Source organism: Mirounga leonina, unplaced genomic scaffold (assembly GCF_011800145.1).
Source record: "Mirounga leonina isolate KUSES-001 unplaced genomic scaffold, KU_Mleo_1.0 Mir_165, whole genome shotgun sequence".
Classification (NCBI taxonomy): Eukaryota; Metazoa; Chordata; class Mammalia; order Carnivora; family Phocidae; genus Mirounga; species Mirounga leonina.
Window position 1 is genome coordinate 8,404,481 of NW_023270415.1, and position 17,166 is coordinate 8,421,646.

The window sequence follows — 17,166 nt, forward strand, 5'->3', positions numbered from 1 at the left end:
GTGGACATTGCTGCTATAAACATTGGGGTGCATGTACCTCTTCAGATCACTACATTTGTATCTTTGGGGTAAATACCCAGCAGTGCAATTGCTGGGTTGTACGGTAACTCTATTTTCAACTTTTTGAGGAACCTCCATGCTGTGAGTGGCTACACCAGCTTGCATTCCCACCAACAGTGTAGGATGGTTCCCTTTTCTCCACATCCTTGCCAACATCTGTTGTTTTCTGACTTGTTAATTTTAGCCATTCTGACTGGTGTGAGGTGGTATCTCATTGAGGTTTTGATTTGTATTTCCCTGATGCTGAACAATTTTTCATGTGTCTGATGGCCATTTGGATACCTTCTTTGCAGAAATGACTGTTCATGTCTTCTGCCCATTTCTTGATTGGATTATTTGTTTTCTGGGCATTGAATTTAATAAGTTCTTTTTTTTTTTTAAGATTTTCTTTATTTGACAGAGAGAGACACAGCGAGAGAGGGAACACAAGCAGAGGAAGTGGGAGAGGGAGAAGCAGGCTTCCCACCGAGCAGGGAGCCCGATGTAGGGCTTGATCCCAGACCTAGGGATCATGACCTAAGCCAAAGGCAGATGCTTAATGACAGCCAGCCAGGCACCCGAGTTTGATAAGTCCTTTATAGATTTTGGATACTACCTCTTCATCTGATATGTCATTTGCAAATATTTTCTTCCATTCTGTTGGTCGTCTTTTGGTTTTGTTGATTGTTTCCTTTGCTGTGCAAAAACTTTTTATCTTGATGAAGTCTCAATAGTTCATTTTTACCCTTGCTTCCCTTGCCTTTGGCGATGTTTCTAAAAAGAAGTTGCTGTGGCTAAGTTCGAAGAGGTTGCTGCCTGTGTTCTCCTCAAGGATTTTGATGGATTCCTGTTGCACATTGAGGTCTTTCATTCATTTTGAGTCTATTTTTGTGTATGGTGTAAGGAAATGCTCCTGTTTCATTCTTTGGCATGTGGCTGTCCAATTTTCCCAACACAATTTGTTGAAGAGACTGTCTTTGTTCCATTGGACATTCTTTCCTGCTTTGTTGAAGATTAGTTGACCACAGAGTTGAGGGTCCATTTCTGGGCTCTCTACTCTGTTCCATTGATCTATGTGTCTGTTTTTGTGCCAGTACCATACTGTCTTGATGATGACAGCTTTGAAATAGAGCTTGAAGTCCGAAATTGTGATGCCACCAGCTTTGCTTTGCTTTTTCAATGTTCCTCTGGCTATTCGGGATCTTTTCTGGTTCCATACAAATTTTGGGATTGTTTTTTCCATTTCTTTGAAAAAAAGTTGATGGTATATTGACAAAGATTGCATTAAATGTTTAGACTGCTTTAGGTAGCATAGACTTTTTCACAATATTTGTTCTTCCAATCCATGAGCATGGAACTTTTTCCACTTCTTTGTGTCTTCCTCAGTTTCTTTCATGAGTATTCTATAGTTTTCTGAGTATGGATCCTTTGCCTCTTTGGTTAGATTTATTCCTTGGTATCTTATGGTTTTGGGTACAATTGTAAAGGGAATCGACTCCTTAATTTCTCTTTCTTCTGTCTTGTTGTTGGTGTATAGAAATGCCACAGATTTCTGTGCATTGATTTTCTATCCTGCCACTTTACTGAATTCCTGTATGAGTTCTAGCAGTTTTGGGGTAGAGTCTTTTGGGATTTCCACATAAAATATTATATCATCTGCAAAGAGTGAGAGTTTGACTTCTTCTTTGCTGATTTGAATGCCTTTATTTCTTTTTGTTGTCTGATTGCTGTGGCTAGGACTTCTAGTACTATGTTGAATAACAGTGGTGATAGTGGACATCCCTGCCATGTTACTGACCTTAGGGGAAAAGCTCTCAGTTTTTCCCCATTGAGAATGATATTTGCTAGGGGTTTTTCATAGATGGCTTTTATGATATTGAGGTGTGTACCCTCTATCCCTACACTGTGAAGAGTTTTAATCAAGAAAGGATGCTGTACTTTGTCAAATGTTTTTTCTGCATCTATTGAGAGTATCGTATGGTTCTTGTTCTTCTTTTATTAATGTATTGTATCACATTGATTGATTTGCAGATGTTGGACCAACCTTGCAGCCCAGGGATAAATCCCACTTGGTCGTGGTGAATAATACTTTTAATGTACTGTTGGATCCTATTGGCTAGTATTTTGGTGAGAATTTTTGCATCCATATTCATCAGGGATATTGGTCTGTAATTCTCCTTTTTAGTGGGTCTTTGGTTTTGGGATCATAAAATGAGTTTGGAAGTTTTCCTCCCATTTCTATTTTTTGGAACAGTTTCAGAAGAATAGGTGTTAATTCTCCTTTAAATGTTTGGTAGAATTCCCCTGAGAAGCCATCTGGCCCTGGGCTCTTGTTTGTTGGGAGACTGTTGATTACTGCTTCAATTTCCTTAGTGGTTATAGTTCTGTTCAGGTTTTCTATTTCTTCCTGTTTCAGTTTTGGTACTTTATACGTCCCTAGGAATGCATCCATTTCTTCCAGATTATCTAATTTGCTGGCATAGAGTTGCTCATAATATGTTCTTATAATTGTTTGTATTTCTTTGGTGTTGGTTGTGATCTCTCCTCTTTCATTCATGATTTTATTTATTTGGGTCCTTTCTCTTTTATTTTTGGTAAGTCTGGCCAGGGGTTTATCAATCTTATTAATTCTTTCAAAGAACTAGCTCCTAGTTTCATTGATCTGTTCTACTGTTCTTTTGGTTTGTATTTCATTGATTTCTGCTCTGATCTTTATTATTTCTCTTCTCCTGCTGGGTTTAGGCTTTATTTGCTGTTCTTTCTCCAGCTCCTTTAGGTGTAGGGTTAAGTTGTGTATTTGACACCATTCTTGTTTCTTGAGGAAGGCTTGTATTACTATATGCATTCCTCTTAGGACCGCCTTTGCTTCATCCCAAAGATTTTGAACAATTGTGTTTTCATTTTCATTTGTTTCCATGAATTTTTTAAATTCTTCTTTAATTTCCTGGTTGACTCATTCATTCTTTAGTAGGATGCTCTTTAGCCTCCATGTATTTGAGTTCTTTCCAACTTTCCTCTTGTGATTGAGTTCAAGTTTCAAAGCATTATGGTCCAAAAATATGCACGAATTATCCCAGTCTTTTGGTACTGATTGAGACCTGATTTGTGACCCAGGATGTGATGTATTCTGGAGAATGTTCCATGTGCACTAGAGAAGAATGTGTATTCTGTTGCTTTGGGATGGAATGTTCTGAATAGATCTGTGAAGTCCATTTGGTCCAGTGTGTAATTAAAGTCTTTATTTCCTTGTTGATCTTTTGCTTAGATGATCTGTCCTTTTCAGTGAGGAGGGTGTTAAAGTCCCCTACTACTATTGTATTGTTCTTGATATGTTTCTTTGATTTTGTTATTAATTGCCTTATATAATTGGCTGCTCCCATGTTAGGGGCATAGATATTTAAATTTGTTAGTTCTTCTTGTTGGGTAGACCCTTTAAGTAGGATATAGTGTCCTTCTTCATCTCTTATTATTATAGTCTTTGGTTTAAAATCTAATTTATCTGATATAAGGATTGCCACTCCAGCTTTCTTTTGATGTCCATTAGCATGGTAAATGGTTTTCCACCCCTTCAGTTTCAATCTGGGGGTGTCTTTGGGTCTAAAATGAGTCTCTTGCCGACAGCATATCGATGTTTGTTTGTTTTTTTATCCAATATGATACACTGTGTCTTTTGATTGGGGCGTTTAGCCCATTTACATTCAGGGTAACTATTGAAAGATATGAATTTAGTGCCATTGTATTGCCTGTAAGTTGACTGTTACTGTATATTTTCTGTGTTCTTTTCTGGTCTATGTTACTTTTAGGCTCTCTCTTTGCTTAGAGGACCCCTTTCAATATTTCTTGTAGGGCTGGTTTCGTGTTTGCAAATTCTTTTAGTTTTTGTTTTTCCTGGAAGCTTTTTATCTCTCCTTCTATTTTCAGTGACAATCTAGCTAGATATAGTATTCTTGGCTGTATATTTTTCTCATTTAGTGCTCTGAATATATCATGCCAGTCCTTTCTGGCCTGCCAGGTCTCTATGGATAGGTTTGCTGCCAACCTAATGTTTTTACCATTGTAGTTTACAGACCTCTTATCCCGAGCTGCTTTCAGGAATTTCTCTTTGTCTCTGAGACTTGTAAGTTTTACTATTAGATGTCGGGGTGTTGACACTCAGTGGCTGTTTTTCCTGCCCTGGAGCTGCCTCAGTTGTCCTTGCACTGCTGCTGCTCTCCCTTTTCTTGAACTTGCATGAGCACCTCAACTATGAGTGAACAGAGTGTTTTCTCTTAAGCCCTCAAAAGCTAGCCTTTGTCTTACTGCAATCCCTTCAGCCCAGGAACACAGTTCCTTCAGGGACTGGCTTAGAGACTCCTGGGACAACCAGTGTCCCTGGTGTGTATTTTGTTTCCCACCTAAGTGGAATTTCTGACCTTCTCAGAGGTTCAGTTGACTTTATACTCTCTTCTTTTCAAAATCTTAATGACAGAATTTTGGTGTTGTGATCATTCAGCCAAGGGCTCCATTATTACTCATATTTCGCTGAAGGAACTTAATGAAAATCCCTCTCCATGCCACCTACCCTGATAGTTCAGGGTTCCAGAGTTAGATTTTAATCAAAGGAGATACTGTTTATAAAGTACTTAACGTCTAATACATAGTAGATACTTAATAAATGATAGCTATTATAGCTAATATGTAAATATGATTACTAGTCTGTAGATTAAACTGTAAAAATGATCCTAACTTCCTAGCTATGTATAGCAACAATGGCAATGCTGACAACAATAGTAAATTATGGCTATAAATGTATTTCCAAATCTTTAAGTCCTAAAATTTTAGTTCTTATCTTTTCTTAAAATGTTACTAATTAAAAAAATAGACTCTCTTAAAAAAAAAAAACTGTCTTATATTCTAAACTCTTTAGTGCCAGATATAAGTGCCAAAAGATGAAAGCAACTTTCATTCATTCATTTATTCACTTGTTAAACATTTGCTTTGTTCTTACTTTCTTTCAACTTAATCCCATCTGGATCTCTTTTCAGTCCCCCATAGGATTCTGTAGCTTTGCTCCTGTTCTTACTGGTATGCATGTCTTCAGAGATTCCACTTGGGAGTAGAAGTCAACATTAGCACCTCTCTGATGTCCTTCTACTGTGTATAATGTTATGAATAGAATACAAAGGGTCTGGGTGGAGGGGCAGCCTGCGGGAGCTTTGTCCCAGTTCCATTCCAACTGTGTCAGCATTGATTGTCTTCTGAGTCTTAGAGGGAGATAGGCTGACCTCAGGACTTGGTAGATCATCTGTGAGAGAGGAAATGAGATGAGACATTTAACAAGACAGTATTAGAAGAAGTGCCATCTAGATTCTTAGTCACTTGGATAGTGATTGCAAAAAGGAATGGGATTTTTGAGTAAATAAATATGTTTTAAATATTCATTAATAGTCAAAGAAATACAAGTAGAATTATTGATGAGACGCCATTATCACTTTCAAAATGGTAATAACTTAAAAAACAATAACTCAAAACCTTGGTGAGCATGCAGGGGGAAGAACATGTGCTTGCATTGCATCAAGACTCTAAAATGGTCCCAGGGTTCTAGGGGATGGTTGGCAGTGAGAAGCACAGGAAGCATGCATGCAATTTTAGTTCTAAGAATTTATTCTATGGATATTATCAAAAATGTTATCAAAAGATTTCTATATGGAGGTATCCATTACTTGAGGCAAATCATAATAAGTGTCATAGTCTTCTCAGCTATCATAACAGGATGCCACAGACTGGTTGGTTTAAACAACAGACATTTATTTCTCATAGTTCTAGTGGCTGGAAAGTCCAAGATCAGGGTTCCAGCAAGGTAGGTTTCATTCTGAGTCCTCTTCTTTTGGAATGTTGGTGGCAACCATCTTGTTGTGCTATCACATGATGTCTTCTTTGTGCTTTCACAGAGAGAGAGCGAGCTCTCTGGTGTCTCTCATAAGGACACTAATCCCATCCTGGGGACTCCACCTTCATGACTTCATCTAACCTAAATGACTTCCCAAAGGCCCCATCTCCAAATACCATCACATATATTAAAAAAATAAATATAAAAACACAGTTCAAACACTTCAGAAGCTGAATGAAAGATATTGGACACTGCATTAGTCCACCAGGGCTGCTGTAACAAAATACCACACCCTATGTGGCTTAAACAAGAGGCATTTCTTTCTCACAGTTCTGGAGGCTGGGAAGTCCAAGATCAAGGTGCAGATGATTTGATTCCTGGTGAGGACTTTCTTCCTGGCTTACAGATGGCCACCTTCTTGCACCTTCACATGGCCTTCCCTCTACACATGTGTGCACATGCTTGCATGCACACATGCACACGCACACATACACACACACACAGACACAGCTCTCCTTTAAGGATATGAATCCTATCAGATCCTATCAGAGGTCTTACTCCTATGACCTCATTTAACCTTAATTACCTCTTAGAGACCCCATCTCTCACTACAACAACATTGGGAGTTAGCACTTCAACATACAAATTTTGAGGGGACACAAACATTCAGTCCAAAGCCTTCCACCCCTGACCCTCCAAAATTCTTCTCACATGCAAAATACATTCATTCCTTCACAACATCCCCCTGCCCCAAATCTTAACACATTTCAACAAAAAGTCCCAAGTCCAAAGTCTCACCTAAGTATCTTTAAGTCAGCTAGGTATGAGGCTTGAGGTATGATTCATCCTGAGGGTCAATTCCTCTCCAGCTGTGAACGTGTGAAAACAGACATCTGTGATGCTTCCAAAATATGATGGATCAGGCAGAGGATAGACATTCCCATTCTAGAAGTGAGAAGTAGGAAAAAAAGAAAGGTTCAAACGGTAGTCCAAAACCGAACAAGGTAAATTCCATTAAATCTTGAGGCTGGAGAATAATCCTCTTTGGTCCCATCCTCTGCCTTCCAGGACCCCCAGCTCTCTGGGAAGGCTCTGTCCATGCAGCTCTCATTGTTATAATCAGTGAACCCACACTAACATAATCACAGGGCTTATATTAAGGGGCACATTTACTGTTAATTAGCTTTTTTAAAAAAATTTACTTATTTATTTGAGAGAGAGAGACAGCATGAGAGTGAGGGAGAGGAGTAGAGGGAGACGGAGCTTGTCTGTCACGGGGCTCAATCTCATGACCTGAGCCAAAGGCAGACGCTTAACTGACTGAGCCACCCAGGCACTCCTACATTCTATAGCTTTAACAAATTTATAACATGTATCACCATTATGGTATCATACTGAGTAATTTCACTGCCCTAAATATTCCCTATGTTCCACCTGGTCATCCCTCCCTCTCCACAAACCACTGACAACCACTGCTCTCTATACAGCCTCTAGTTTTGCCTTTTGGAACATCATATTGTTGGAATCATGCAATATGTAGCCTTTTCAGATAGACTTTTTTCACCTAGTGATATATATTTAAGTGTCTTCCTTGTCTTTTCATTGGTTGCTTCCAAGTTTTGGCAATTATGAATAGAGCTGCTATAAATATCCACATGCAGGTTCTTGTATGGACAAATGTTTTAAATCCATGTGGGTAAATACTGAGGAGCTTGATTGCTGGGTTGTATGGTAAGAGTATGTTTAGCTTTGTAAGAAACCACCAAACTGTCGTCCAGAGTGGGTACACCATTTTGCATTCCTGCCAGCAATGAACGGGAGCTCCTGTTGTTCAATAGGCACATGTTAATGGCAATTCTTTAAGGGTTAAGAATGTTATAGGCAGAAACCAGGCTCTGGAATCAAAAAACCTGAGTTCCAGTCATACCTCTGCCACAGGGACAACTCTAAGAAGAGGGTGATTGCAGGCTCTCTCGGACACATAGTGGTGAGAAGTGAGACATGCATGTAAATTCATGCACTGTGCTTGCCACACACATGATAAGCACTCAATAAGCATTATAACAATAATTATTACATGTGCATGTGCCTTCATGAACATTTGGGAAAAAATAAGCAATGGCTGTAAACTGAGTATTAAATATTCTGATTCCTATCTTACATTTTTGGGTATTTTATAATTTAAAAAACCCATCATATCCTTTCTGGAGTAAGGAAAAAACTCTTTTATATTAAAAAAAAAAATCCTACAGTGCTGTACAGCAAGTTAAAAGAAATGATCCACATGTCTCCCAGCTAATTAATCCCGGCTCTCACTTGTTCTTGAGCTCACTGATTGCACCTCTCAGCTTTTTTGCTGGCCCCGTTTCTCCTGCTCTTTATGCCTGTATGGCATTTCTGCTTGGAGATTGAGCAGGCACAACACATTTACCAGCTCCAAAACAGAGCTCTTGAATTTTCACAGAGACTTATTGCCCCAGAGTGCTCCCCTTTCAGGGAGGGACTGAAGATCCATGCTGGAGTGGGCCCAGAGTTACCATGTCCTCCTTGGCGCCTCTCTTGCTTTCACATGGCACACCCAACCTGTCATCAACTCCAGTTAGCTCGATTTTAGCAATGCCCCACTCAGCCTCTTCTCACCATTTTGACCTCAAACACCCTAGTCCAAGTCACCATCCTATGTCACCTGGACCACTTGTACTGTGACTGATCTTCCTGCCAACTATCTCTTCTCCACCCTGTAGCCACAGTATTCCTATTCAAGCCAGATCATTTTACTCTGTGCTCAAAACCAACTACTGGGGAGTGGGGGGACTAAAACCACCTCCCAATGGCTTCCCATCTGAAATTTGAATTTCCCAAATGACATGTAAAGTCCTTAAAGTCTTGCACAATTCTCTTAGCCTTCCATGCAACCAGCCCCTGACAGTTCCCATTACTCTGGCCCTCCCTCATGGTTCTCCAGCCTTGCGGTCCCCTGTTTGTTCTCTGTACCAGCATGCTTGGAATGCACAAGTTTTCCTAGAAAGCTCTTACTCCAACCAGCTTACTCCTTTACTTTCTCTGGTGTCCACTCAGCTCTCATCTTTGCTGACCACCCTATCTAAAATAGTGTACATGTGAGCTTGCATGTGTATGTGCATGCACACACACACACACACACACCAGACCCTTTGACCCCTATCCCTTTTCCTCCTTTGATAACCTCTACCTTTTATATTTTTATTTGGGGATTGTACCAGTTTTGTTCATTGTTGTGTCCCAAGCACCTAACAGTATCTGGCATATACTGTTGAAGTGAAGACACAGAAAAGGGCCTGCAGGAGTACTCAGAGCCAGGTTGATGTGGATGAGAATCTTCTGATGCTCAGTAGCAATTGACACAATCTGAGGCAGATCATTAGGGAAGCACAGAGGCAGGTCATTAGGGAAGCACAGAGGCAAGGGGGAGTGGGAGAAGAGAATATGGTATGGTTTCCCCAGGATGTCACAGGCAGAACATAATTTGGGGAAAGGGATGAAAGAATATCCTGGTCCCATCTATTTGTAGTCAGCTGTACTTGCAGAAAGACCAAATGGACTGATCAGCTCTTGACTTTGTGGCTTCTAGAACAGGTTTCCTCATCCTAATCCCTAGAAAGGGATTTATAATTCATACTGGACATGTAAATTTTCCTCTGTTTTTCAAACCTGGATGTACAAAGCAAATTCCTCCAACAACCATGGAAACTAATGAGCATTCTGGGGAGTTTCTGGGCCTCAGGAAGACCTCGTTGAACTTTTAGTACAGATTGAAGAGATTTGGACTCCATTTTCGACTTCAACAATGACTCAGAGCGTGGTTCTTTGAATCAGTCACTCAATCTTTTAGCTTCAAACTTCTTCATTTGCAACATAAGAATGAGAAGTGCCATATCCACCACCCAGGGCACCATGGAGATTCCTCTTTACTCATTGTGTTCTGGATTTCTGGGAGGAGATTCCCTAGGGTGAGCTGAGTGCAGACTTGCAGAAGGAGAGATAAGACTTTTCCTGTCTGGAGAGAATTGCATGAAATCCAAGCCAAAAGGGTAAGGTTAAGGCAAGGGCATTCTTTGGAGATGAGGGCCAAGAAAAATTGCATGAGTATTGCTATTGTCTTTTTCCTCCTTTCCCTGCCCCTCACCAATATTTTTAAGCCGAAGAGGAGAAATTGAGTTAATATGAATAATGAAGGGAGTTCTGAAAGTGAAAATGTGTCTCCAAGTGGCAAATGAAGTCATCTAAGGTTCATCGAGTGGTCATTGTAGATGGGAAGATGGAGGGGCTGTGAGCTAGAAGTTTTCCTGGAATTATTTGGGAGTGTGACCCCTTTTCCTGCCACTTCCCAAACTGCTTGACCCCAAACTTGCCCTGGGACTCCTCAACAGATTTTTATTTAATGATGGATTTTATAACACCCATTTTGAAAGTATTTTTCCAAACATTATTAGCTCTTTTGATTTTCAGAATTCCTTACTTAGGGTGAAAAGCATTATTGTTATCATTTTTCTGATGAAGAAACCATGTCTGAGAAATTAAATGTCTTTCTTGGGCCCATACAGCCCACAAGTGATAGAGTCGAGTGAAACCTGGATCCTCCAACTCTAAGTCCCCTATTCTCTTAACATGACCTGACTAACTAACCACTCAAGGAGATGGTGCTGGAACCCCTCGGTCTCCTTTATGCCTCCATTCACCTTGCCTTCTCTGCCAGATGAAAGATCTGGCCTCTCTGCAGTTCCCAATTACAAGCACAGTGCTTTACTCTTTCTCTTGTGAGCCACAGAACTCTACTGGGTTACTTTGAATAACCAGATGGGACTACTTACATTGTTTTCTTTCTTCTTATTTACCCCTACCAAAGATCCAATGGAGAGAGCCTGGAAGCCTCTTCCTGGGACACTTGTCATCCTTCACATGAATCCCAGTTTCTAATAATGCTTTTAATATTTCCTTCTCTTGGCATACAATGCTATATATGCTTTCTAAAGAGCTGATTCATCCCCACCGAAGAGCATTCATCCTCTGTTCTGTAATTTAATTTCTGTCATTTGACATTCATACATATGTGTGATTGCTGCTACTAGCATCATAGCTCAGGATTAGCAGACGTGTCAGCCAAGTTTGAAAGTCAAATTGCATTACACACAGCTTTCCCTCCATGTCTCTCATTCAGTGATGAATATTTTATTGCATATCAAAATAATACTTAACAATAAAAGTGCCTTGTGTTTATGCAGAGCCTTTTTACTTCACAAAGTACTCATATTTTTACTCTGCTTCATTTATCTTCAGGGTTTTTTGGCATGTTTCATAGGGACACCTGCATGTAAATAATTTAAATGTTTTCATACAAGTAGATATATGTATCAGCATATTTTTAAACTTAATATTCCTTCACATAAGCTAAACTTTTATTTCCTTTTTTTCTCTGCTTTTTCCAGACTCACTTCCATCTCTGTTAATTTGAAATATATATAAAATGCTACAATGACCAAGGTAAGCAGGCTGTAATTTCAGAGTAGGTGGCCTTGAGCAATGTTATCCCATATTGACTTGTGAACCATCCCTTTCCATATGCCACTTTAGGATCATGTCTCAGGAGACATAAAGACAGGCCTTCTGGGACCTAGAATTGGCAAAGGAAGGTAGTATTTTTAAGGTGTGGTTAAGGCATTGAGGCATAACAGCAAAGTGATCCACTCTGTTAATTATGTCTGAAATCACTTAGTACCACTCCTGAATCATAGGCACACACTAAATGTTGGTTAAATACAAATCTGAAACACTTTGCTGGTGTCACTGTTGGCCTAAAACTTCTCTCTTGTTATGTAAGTCCTACCCAATATTGAAGGCCTTTCTCTGCTTCTATCTTCACCACCTTATCCTTCCCAGATTCCTTTGGTGCAATTTGTTTCTCTCTATGTAGTTATTTCATTCACAATCTTTGTTGATTGTTAAGTATGGTTCTTAAGTCATTGTCAAAACAGGCAATACCCCCACTTTCGTGAAGTTCATATCCTGGTCAGGAAATGTTTGGTTATAATAAAAGGAAACTAACTCAAGCTAACAAAAGGGGCAAGTCATACAATTTAAGGATGTGAATATGGTTAATATCCATGAAGAGCTAAATCTGAAACTGGGAAGTCATGAGAGATAAAGCAATGATTCTTTCTCTCTTTGCCCCTTTTGCTAGAACCTAATGGGCTTTTGTGTCTTCTGTTGTTGTTGTTGTTGTTTATGGAAACATCATTGTTCTCTCTGTAGACTGGCTTTGTCCACTCAAGTTAGACATAGTCAAGATGGTTGCCTCAGCCTTACTTTACGTGACCTTCCAGTTGAGTCTCTGAATTCCTGATTTTCATGATGGGCCCCATTCACCCAGTGAGCTGACTCCATTCCTAGACCAAGTGCATGATGCTGCTCATGTGGCTTATGGATTGACAATTTCAAAGTGCCATTTGAGTTTTAAGCTTTGGGACTTCCCTCATAACAGATCATGTTCTTTCCAACCGTCTGTCATCTCCATCATATTAAACATCATTTGAAGATGCACCAGAAAATGTCCACAGAGAACTATATGAAGGTGAAATAGACTTAATGTGTCAACTCTTGTGATACTTATTTTATATCCATATTGACTACTTTTGTTTGTACATGGAATTACACATCTTTAGCACCATTTGACTTGAGATAATCTAATGTATAAGAATGTGAGTGGGAAACTAAACCACTTTAGTAACTAAGGAAAATTGCTTATTAATTCTTTATATCTTCTGGATCAGGGAAATTATCTGGATCAGGGAAGTTAACTCTTTTTTCTAACATTAACAAGTGGCATGATGCTTTTCTTATCCAGTAAAATTTGAATAGCCTTTAAATTAATATACATTTTCAAGGTCATTTTAAAATTTCATAATTCTTTCAGATAAAGTGTCTTAAGTTTCTGATGGTTTGACTAGAAAGTTATTACGGATATTTTAAAAGTGTGAAGAGACAGCTTAAGGATAACTACATGTGAATCAAAGAACCCACTTTTTTTTTTTTCAGAAAGAATGCTGCATGTTGGTTTCCACACATAAAACCAAAATTATCTCTCTTCCAACAATAACATGACAGAATGACTCACACATATTGTAAAGAAATCCCTAGATCCTGAGGAATGTCTACAAAAACAGGTCATCTGACTCTCCTTTTTTTATTTGCTTTTTCACACTCTGGCTCTGGATGTCCTGATTCTGTATCTTTGGATGTCTAATTTAGAACTTCATAAGAGACTTTTCTCTCTAGGAGCACTGGATGAGTGCCTTAACTCCTGTGAAGATACCTAGACTTACCTCAGATGGGCCTGACCCAGAATCATCATCTCAGTTCATCTAGTACATCCTTCTGGTTCTACTGGCTGTGGATTCTCCTAAATTAAAAAGATTTTTAATAGGTATAATTTTACCATTTTTACTTTCTAATATCTAAATACATCCTTTGGCTTCTGATCATGTTGTTTGAAATGGCAAAAATGTAGTATCAACAATAAATGGTCAATTTTAGGATGTTCAATTAAAATAGAAATGAAGATAGGACTTAGTACATACTAGGTGATCCATGATAATAAATGATCCTTTCCCCACAATGCAAACCTTATTATTGGGCACTGTGACAGCGAATTGGTATTATGCCACTCTCTGTGGTCATCATAATTCATTCTTAATTCTGGGAGAACAATATATTCCTAGATTCCACAATATTTATTGAGCAGACTGTGGCAGTTTTAAGGATCCAACAGAGAAACAGATATACCCTCAAGAAGCTATAGGAATTAGAACACGAATAGGTATAGGTACAGTTATAAGTATAGGTATAGGTGTAGGTATAGGTATGGTCCTTTTCTGTTACTGGCTCCCACCAATGCCGTCACTTTCTGGTGTTATCCAGACCTCTGGAAATAACCCACATTCATTTCAGGTCAAGATACATGGAGTCAGAGACAGTTTTCAGCTGCTGAATATTAAAGAGGATGTTGAATTTCAAATTGCGTTTAAGTGGCAACTGGCTCTTCTGCAAGGTTTTATATGGAGTGTTGTCTTCATTGCCACTCTCAACCTGTTAACTCTCTTTAGACATTAAATAACATTGAATGAGATCAGTAGTTATGGAGCTAGGAAAGAGAGTGTCCTATAGACCCGTATAGCTTTGGAAAATAGTAAGTGGCTATTTCTTATTAATGATTTAGAAGTTTGATGATTTGGGGGAAAATCCACAAAATGAGTTTAAAAAAATCAAGATCTAAATCTCTAAACCATGAAGGAAGTCCATTACCCTTTATTTGATTTTAATACAGTAGCCTAGGAGGATCAGAATGAGCATGAACTCATTGTTCTAACAATGGATTTATACCATTTATTACATAGATGGTAGGGAAGCATGCTTTTTTGGTAACTGTCATGTTAGTTTTTACTGCGTTTATTTTTATAGCAACAATTAAAGTACCAGGAAAATAATATTCAACACACTGGTTTTTTTTAGACTGACCATTAAGGAAAAGAAAGGCCAGCATGGTTTTTATAATGTTTGTTCTCAGTCACTGTCTAGACTGCATCTTATTCCAAGATTCTTCTCTCAAAGATTTATGATGAACTTTAATGCAGGCAGCAAGCACTTTTTATTCAGAGAAGATCAAGGCGAGGACTGGAGGGGTTATTGTCTTTGTGACACAGCATTGTGTTTGGCTAGGACCTCTCAAAGGTCATCTTATGTTCTCATATACACCTTGTCTTTCCTCTACCATTTTTGCTTGGTCTTATCTTTCTCTTCAACAAGAGAAAGTGCTTCCTGCAGTGAAGTTGTTAAATTGATATAGGTTACATTTTTCAGTTGAGTCTTTCTTCCTTCTGTGTCATGTTAAAAGAGGGGGGGAGGGAGGGGGAAAAGAGATAAAGTGTGATCCCTCTGCTCTCACAGACTCTCTTCCTTTCTAAATATGAAAAATTATTATTCTCTTGCATGGTGCCTGGAAGAATGGGTCTGAACAAATTTTAAACACACTGGAACGATTTGTTCCAACCAAATAATCAGTGTGTGTAATCCTGTCACCTTTGGTATACTCCTCTCCATTACACCAGTTGTCATGGATTGGGTGTATAGCAGTTCAAAGAGTACAGGACAAAGTACAAACTTTAAGTGCTTTTCTTTTTCCAAGCAAAATCTATAAATGACCCCCTTGCAATGCCCTGCCAAATAATTTCATGGAACAAGTGAGTTCTTCCAAAATACTTCCAAAAGAATGCTCATGCTTTGATAAAGACAACATTGGTAGCAGAAAAGACAGTCTTTCCCTGGTCCTGAGGCTCAGGTTATACTAGAAGCTGGAGAAGAGGTGTGCCAAATCTGTCCCCAACAGCCTGAGAATCCCATGCTAACTGAAATCAGCCACTCATTCCGCCTCCCAGCCACTTGCTCCCCATCGGGCCCCATGCTGCGGTCCCTGCCCCAGGAAGTGGAGCCCAGGCTCCAAGCAATTTCCCACAACATTCAATTGCTTTATTCAATAGTTATAAACTTACTGATTACCAAGGGCTCCTCTTACTACTTCTCCCCATGAGCCCCCAATATTGAAATATTTCCTCTACCAACAATTTGTATTTCTGAAGTCATGATAGATATTCTCTACTAGCCAGGGTCACACACGACAGCCAAGTTGAGCTTCTGGGTGCCATGAAAGAACCAGCATTGCCACAACCAGTTTGCAAAATTTAAGCCAAAACCAAGCACAGCTATTAAGTTTTTAATTATTCTGCCCAACTTGCTTGAGCATAAATGTGACGTTTCTATTAGGCATGCGCACATCTCCACTATTGCATTCATGAGCTCTTCAGAGAAAACTTCGATCTGGGCATGTGTTTTCTCTTCTGGTTCTGGATAGTGAAGCATCTGTGTTTTGAAATCTGGTAAGACCTGGTTTTAAATTTTGCTAACTTAGGCAAGTTACTTTACTTCTCAGAGTAAGAACTGAAGAGAAAATATATGAAGTATCTACAACAGTGTCTGCTACATAATGAGCATTTAATGAATGTAGCATTTTGCAAATGATCTACCTATCATTCATTATCTGTCACCATCATTTCCTCCACATTTCCTAGCATATATCCCAACAAGTTTTATTTTTACCAAATAACCTAATAATTAAATACTTCATTGTAAACATTGTGAGGGCAGAAACTGAGTTTTTCATTTTTGGATTCTCAGCAGTGACAGTGTTGTTTAAGCATAAAGAAAACAATCAGTACATGCTTAGTGATAGAAAAATGACTAAATGTAAAGAGTGATGTATAGTAATAAGTAATTTGTTACTTGATAATAATTATAATATACACAGCTATATATGTATAAGATGCACAATTAAACATTAAAGTAAACCTAAGCAAAACCTCCATGAATAGGAGATTCTGTCCTTAAGAGTTGAAGGAGTGGCTCTGATTTTAAGCATGTGAAATCATGAATTATGTGAGCTGTAGTGGGGAGCCAGAGAGATAAAATTGAGTTTCATTATATGACAGATAAATTCTAGGTGCTAGAGACAGAAAGTGTAAAATGGATGTTTCCTACCCTTAACGAGCTTACAGGTGAATGGTAAAAGAGAGATAATTACAATAGAGAAAGAGAAATGCAATGATGGAGATGTGCCCAGGGCACCACGAGTGCATAGAATAGTGGGTGGGGAAGGGGCATGGTTTCTGGGAGAAGACATCTCGGGATAAAGTTATTCAACAAAATTAGGTGGAGGCATCATGGAGCCTTATGTTGTTGAAGACTTGGCTGCTCTGGATCTTATTAATGAGCTTAACTTTATTCCATAGATAGTTGGTGCCCTAAAAATTTTAAACCAAGGAGTGTCATGGTCAGACTGCATTTTGAATGAATCCCCCTGGTGGCTGTGTGGGGAATGGATTTGAGGAAGACTGGACTGGGTCTGAGCAACCATTGAGGGACTGTGTTGGCAATTACAGTTGACCCTTGAATAACGTGGTGGTTAGGGGCACGGACCCTCCACACAGTTGAAATCCACATGTAATTTTGACTCCCCAAAACCTTTTTTTTAAAGATTTATTTGTTCATTTTAAAAAGAGAGAGGGAGCTTGAGTGTGTGCATGAGTGAGGGAGGGGCAGAGGGAGAGAATCCTCAAGCAGACTCCCCGCTGAGCGAAGAGCCCGACATGGGGCTCAATCCCACAACCCATGGG

At 39.1% G+C, this 17,166-nt stretch overlaps 1 protein-coding gene and 1 long non-coding RNA gene across 2 annotated transcripts in view; both read left to right on the forward strand.

Moving 5' to 3' along the window:
• Positions 1–17,166, forward strand: part of XKR4 (XK related 4) — a 417,256-nt gene that overhangs the window by 135,081 nt on the left and 265,009 nt on the right. The gene's annotated exons all lie outside the window — the stretch shown is intronic.
• On the forward strand, positions 11,186–13,431 carry LOC118014831. Its single transcript, XR_004680389.1, has 2 exons — positions 11,186–13,107; positions 13,220–13,431. It is a non-coding gene; the product is annotated as an uncharacterized LOC118014831 (long non-coding RNA).